Source organism: Sorex fumeus, unplaced genomic scaffold (assembly GCF_029834395.1).
Source record: "Sorex fumeus unplaced genomic scaffold, SorFum_2.1 ptg000106l, whole genome shotgun sequence".
Lineage (NCBI taxonomy): Eukaryota > Metazoa > Chordata > Mammalia > Eulipotyphla > Soricidae > Sorex > Sorex fumeus.
In genome coordinates this window covers 3,772,062-3,778,998 of record NW_026606163.1, presented here as the reverse complement: position 1 = coordinate 3,778,998, position 6,937 = coordinate 3,772,062, and positions in this window count along the sequence as shown.

Sequence of the window (6,937 nt, the reverse complement as noted above, 5' to 3'; positions counted from 1 at the left end):
AATGATCAAACAACCCATCCTCCACCAATGCATATTTCCCACCACCAGCATCCACACTTAAGTACCTATTCTTAAGTGTGGGACAGAGGTGCTTGTTTGATTTGCATTGATCCAGCAGACAGAGACGCATGTCTTCCTCTCTCCCTTAATCCTGTGTTTTTTCATTGAAATCTCGCCATCCCCTCATAGCATTGACAGTATTCTAAGAGGTTGTCTTTCTTGCCCCAGTGTTTGCCTCTCGAGAGGATATCGCAATCACTCCCTCCTTTCAGAACCACTGCAAGTGTACCGGGAACTCACAGACCCAAGTCCCTCCTACTGCCCTTCCAGATAAGTCCAGACTCTCTAGGATTACTCTTCAGGCTTAGTTTCCTTTGGACTCGCACCCACATCTCTGATTCACCATTGCTCAGTATTTCCCTCATCCACTTACTCAAGCATCTTGATAACATATGTATCCTCTGCTCTTGGAATCTGCCTTTTGTTCTCTTTGGCAGGCCTTAAATTGAAATCCTTTCAGAGTAAGTCCTCAGCATTTAGCCTTCGGAGGGTTTGATCAGAATGTCCTCTCCACCACTTTGTCATAGTTCTTTTACAGCCCTCATTTCTGCCCTTGAGTAACTTAATTGCACATATATCTTCCATTAGGTTGTAAACCCTTGGAAGACAGGGATGTTGCCATCCATTATGATTTCCCCAGTACTTGATATGGTGCTTTTTGCTTGTGTGGTAGTGTGCAGGGGCTGGCTGCTCCAGGCTCTGTGCTTGGAGTTGCTCCTGGGGGTGCTTGAGGGATCTTAAGGTGCCAAGGATCCAACCCAATCCAGAGTCTTCTACATAACAGAGCATGTGCTCAGTCTCATTGAGCTGTCTCTGATAAGGTACTTTGAATGCATTTAGTATTCATGGTTAGTGGACTTAAGGCTCAGTGTACTTGTGAATCAAGGTTTGTTTTTAATAAATTCAAAGTTTAAATTGTTATATTAGCCAAATAGTATTGTTTAAAATGGAACTTAATCATTTTTTAAAATCTCTATCCCAAAGCAGCTCAATGAATTCTACATTATCCTCCATTTTATAGAGGTACAAAACAGCAAGTATCTTGCAAAAAGTTCCAGAGTGAGGGGAATCTGTGGCTTAGAAGATCTTGTTTTTCTAACTGAAAAAGGCCCTCATAATTCTCAAAAAAAAAAAAAATCCTGAGAAGTCAACCAAGGTTGGTTAAATGAAGAGAAAGGTTGAAAGTGGGAAAGAGTTACAGCTCTCCATATGCAAATCCATCCTGTCTGTCTGTCTGTCTGTCTCCATTTCTCTCACTCCCTCCCTCTTCCAAATCTTGGTTCAGCCTTGGGAGAGTATAGGAGTCCAGGAATTTATCCATTTCTTTAAAGTTCTCTTATTTCACAGCATAAAGATTCTCAAAGTAATCTCTGATTTGAATTTCCATAGTTTCTGTTGTGATGTTACCTCTTTCATTTCTGATTCAGTTTATTAGGGTTCTCCCTCTCTCTCTTTCTTTGAGAGTCTTGTCAATGGTTTAATGATCTAGTTTATTTTTTCAAAGAACCAGCACTTGGTTTCATTGATCATTTGGATTGTTTTGGGAATTCCAGCTCTTTTTTTTTTAATTGAATCACCTTGAGATACACTTAAATCACTTAATCACTTAACTTCCTGTTAGTCGTCGATTTGCTCGAGCAGGGGCCAGTAACATCTCCATTTGTCCCTGTTGCGTGCTAGTGTAGCCTAATGGCATCTGTTCGCTCTGGGAACATGAAGAGCCTCAAACAGATCGTTCATGATCTTGATGAAGAAGTCTGACCATTTGGTAGGTGGGCGGCCACACGGTCTTTTGACATCCCGTGGAATCCAGTCGGTAACAGCTCTAGTCCAGTGGTCGTCTTTAAATCTCATTACGTGACCAGCCCATCTGATTTTTGACACCTTGGCAATACCACCATGCCCTCAGCCCTCTCCACATGCTCAGGCCAAGCCTCACGCATGAGTGAGCTTATTCCTGGACCAGGAATTTATTCCTGGACTGCACAGCCATATCTCATACCTTACACCACTCATATTCCAAGAGTAGTGCACCACTTTTGATGGAGTTTAAAGTAAAAGGCAGCCATTCTTAGAGGAAAATAAGTTTTTACATAAATATGCATATTCATATGCATATACGTATATTCTATAAGGACACAAGCCTCAATCTTTAACGACATGTTAGTGATCTCTTATAGAAGAGCTAAATGGTGAAATACAACAATCTTCACTCACTTTCCTCTAAGGAAAATTTTTGGAGAATTTTCAGCAGTTTATTCATAACAAACAATGCAAAATAAATGATTTCGGCTCTGCTTTGGTGCAAGGGTTGGGGTTTGGAACAGAAACATTCGAAATATGGTGGCGTGAAGGTTTAATGGTGGTGAGATTGGTGTTCAAATATTAAATGTAATCAAATATTGTGAACTACTTTATAAAAATTAAATTTTAAAAAACACTTTTAAACTCTAAAAAATAAAACTTATTTTACCTTACAGCCAGAGTACAATTTCAATGCGTAGAAATGTACAAGGTCCAAATTTATCAAAATTGAAATCTTTTAATTGTTTAATTTAAACAAGGTGAAATTCTCTAGCTCATTTTACTATTTTTTTTTGTTTTGCTTTTTGGGTCACATCTGGCGATGCACAGGGGTTACTCCTAGGTCTGCACTCAGTAATTACTCCTGGCAGTGCTCAGGGGACCATATGGGATGATGGGAATCGAACCTGGGTCGGCCGCATGCAAGGCAAATACCATACCCGCTGTGCTATCGCTGCAGCCCCCTCTAGCTCACTTTAACTATGTATATAATAATTAACATTTGGGATCAGAAGGGGCAGAAAATAACATCACTATCACTATCACTATCACCAGGTTGTTCATCGATTTGCTCAAGCGGGCGCCAGTAACATCTTCTTTAGTCCCTGTCACGTGCTAGTGTAGGCCAATGACATATTGGGGGATCTATCAGGGGAATGAGGATCATCATTGTTACTATTTTTGGTATATCGAATATGCCACAGGTAGCTTGCCAGGTTCTGCTGTGGGGGCAGGATAATCTGAAGAAAATAACATGTCATTTGAAAAAACATAATTAAAAATTAAAATAAACATTTGAAGCATAGTATTATTAAAGTCCTTGGCATCAGGTCGGCAATACAAACTGTAACTTAAAGTAAGCATAATATATTGTTTCCCAGAATATAAGACAATAAGCACATGTCCTGAGAAGAGCCACTTATCTGTTCAAAGGAAAACTTAGTCTTTCTTTTTATCATTTGATTTTTTTAATAGTTTTTAAATTTTTTTAATTTTATTGAATCACCGTGAGATAGTTACAAGCGTTCGTGTTTGGATTACAATCAATCACACAATGATCAAACACCCATCCCTCACCAGTGCACATTCCCCACCACCAATATCCCTGGTATACCCCCCCTTTCCTACCTTCCCCCTGCCTCCATGGCAGACAATATTCCCCATACTCTTTCTAATTTGGGGGCATTATGGTTTGCAATGCAGATACTGAGAGGTTACCCTGTTTGGTCCTTTATCTGCTTTCAGCACACATCTCCCATCCAGACCGATTCCTCAAGCCATCATTTTCTTAGTGATCCCATCTCTATACTAGCTGCCTTCTCCCCTTTGCTCATGAGGCAAGACTTAGTCTTTAAGGAATAAGTAGAAACCAGTTATGTCAATTGAGTGGGACAAAACAAGGAAGACAGAGGCTGAGACCGCAGAGAAATCCATAGGTTCCTACTATCACGGTATCATGGTCCTCCCATTGTTCATAAATTTGCTCAAGCGGGTCTAGTAATGTCTCCATTTTGAGACTTGTTGTTACTGTGTTTGGCATATTGCATACATCACGGGTAGCTTGCCAGGCTTTGCGGTGCGGGCGAGATACTCTCGGTAGCTTGCTGGGCTCTCCAAGAGGGGCGGAGGAATCAAACCCGGCTCGGCCATGCTGGCTGTGTGCAAGGCAAATGCCCTACCTCTGTGCTATCTCTCCAGCCCCCTACAATAACAAAAGAGAATATTCTACAGAAATAATAACTACCACTTTCCAGAAACTTGATAGTTATTAAGCTAAAAACAAGAAAATTACCAATGGGACTGAAGCAACAACAACCAAAAAAACACCGCAAAACAAAGATATATTGTGGGGGAAAAAATACAGTATTCTTTACTATGATGAAGTATTGTTTCATTTGAACACTTCTCATCAAGAGATAAACCAACACTAATGCTATTCCCTATACTACTAGTAAATATATTTAGCAAAAGCCTACAACTACTTCAGTAAGTGTACAGAAGTCTACTTACACATCTTACACATATTCTGAATATAATCAAAATTCTTAAGTAAAAGTGAAACTGAGCCTAAAAGACAAAGTTCAAGTCAAACACCTCCTGCATGTGAGGTTCCTACTACCTATATTAAAAATGAGTCAGAAAGAAAGAAACAGAAAGAAAGAAAGAAACAGACAAAGAAGGACTGCACTCATTTGTGGAATATAAAATAACATGAGACTGACACCTGAGGACAGTAGATACAAGGGCCAGGAATATTGTTTCATAATTGGAAGTCTGCCTCATGAGCTGGGGGCGAAGGCAGCTGGGATAGAGAAGGGACCACTAAGCCAATGATGGTTGGAGGGATCATTCGGGATGGGAGATAAAAGCTGAAAGTAGATAAAGGACCAAACGTGATAGCCTCTCAGTATTGCAAATCATAATGCCCCGAAGTAGAGAGAGAGTAGGGGGAAAATTGTCTGCCAGAGAGGCAGGGGGAGGGTTAGAAAGGGGGGAGGGGCATACCGGGGACATTGGTGGTGGAAAATGTGCACTGGTGAGGGATGGGTGTTCATTCACTGTATGACTGAAAGCTTTGTAACTGTATCCTGCTGATTCAATAAAAAAAATGGGTGAAATGACTTATATAGCTATTTTAGGACTTAAAGCAAAGTACAAAAATGAGTTTCTCTGGATCTCAAGACAGCACATTGCCAAACTGTTCCGTTCAACTCATGTGACAGCCGAAATACTATCTCTTCTATCACTGATCCATTTGTTATTGACTTTAGAAGCAATGTCTAGCTTAGAGTGACACTACAGACACTCTCCAGAATATTCAGTGAGAGCTCCTAGAGCAGGACATTCCAGCCTGAAACTTGTCCAGCGGTCTGCTTACAATCTAGGTGCCACTATCCCCAGTGCAACAAACTCCCATAGCAATAACAATCAAACGAATCCGGAAGAAGTTAGTTTGATTGTTCTTGTTGTTTGTTCTTAGTAATTTACGATACTGATGCGTTTACACTTACAATACAAATCAAATACATTTGCAACGTTATTTACAATACTGTTAACAATAATTAATTCCTTTGAGATAACACTGTCCACAGATATTTCTGCCTCTGGCAAAGGTTGCCCCCTCCAACTCACAGATCTAGGAAGGGTGTTTTTTAAAACTCAGCTACAAGTTTCTGACAGTTGAGAAGTGGAAATCCCAGAGATTAAAAAAAAACAATAAATAAATGCAAACGTCAGAATCTAACAGGACTGAGCCTTGATACCACCTCTCCAACACTTTCTCAGATTGTACAGGGCACCTGCCTATATAAACAGTTATTGAAGTGTATACAAGGGGGGGAAGGAGAGAGAGAGAGAGAGAGAGAGAGAGAGAGAGAGAGAGAGAGAGAGAGAGAGAGAGAGAGAGTTCACTTGATTTCCTGCAAGTCCCGAAGCACTTAGGACCAAAGCCCTCTCGCCTGTTCCAGTCTGGGCGCGAGTAAACGTCCTCTGCTCCTATTTCAGTCTTCCAGGAGTTTCTCCCCAAAGCCCGGACACACGCAGCATCCCTTGAGCATCCCTTGTCTATGGCCTCGCGCTCTTCCTTTTTCTCCACCGCTCAGGCTCAGCCGGGCTCCGAGGGAGCCCAGCTGGCACAGCGAGCTCCCCGCCTAGGAGGGTGCAGCGCAGCCGGGAGTTCCCGGGGTTGTGGCTTTCCCTCGCGGGAAACTTCAGCGGCCCCCGCCGCGGAGAGGCAAAGGCCATCAACACAGGGGGTGGCAAGGGCCGTGGCGGGTTCCCAGGCCGTGGCCACGGGGAGAAAGGGTTGCACGGGACCCATGCGTGCCTCACCCACGTGGAGGAAGGGGGCAAGGAAGAGCGGGAGGTACCCTCGGCTCTCGGGCATCCCCTTTCCTGGTGGGGTAACTGGAGGCAGCTGCCCGCCCGACGCCCCTAGCCGGAGTGCGGCGAGACAAGAGTCCAGGGTTGCACGCCTGGAGAGGGGGCCGCGGGGCCAAGAAGCCGAGCCTGGCGCCTGCCGGGACCGTGCCCCGTGCCCGAGAAGGGCTCTCAGCCTCCGACCACGAAGGAAGCGGAGTAGGGCTTTCCAGCAGGCCCCTGGGTGGGTTCCTGGTCCTGGCCACCCACGCCCACCCGCAGAGGGTCCCCCCGCTGCGCGCACGCACACACACACACGCCAGCGACCCCGGCTCCGAGCCGCCCGCAAATGGATGTAGCAGGAGATCTCGGAATCGTCCAGCAGCCGGATGGTGCATTTCATCTCCTGGTGGAGCGATTTGATGCTGGAGCTCCGAAAGTGGATCATCTTCATGGTCCGCCCGCCTCTCGACACACAGCGGCAGGAGGCGAACATGCACCGCGGCCTGGGGACGAGCGGGCGGCTCGCGCGGCGCCACACGCACGTCGGCCGGCGCGCACCGTCCCGAGCCCGCGCAGCTCAGACCCGGCGCGGCGGCGGCCACCGGCGCCAGCGGCCACACATGCCGGGGGCAGGGCGCGGCAGGCCGGGGCGGCGGGCGCGGCTCCTCCCGGAGCTCCTCCCCCCGGTGCGCCTCCCCGCGCCCCTCCCCTG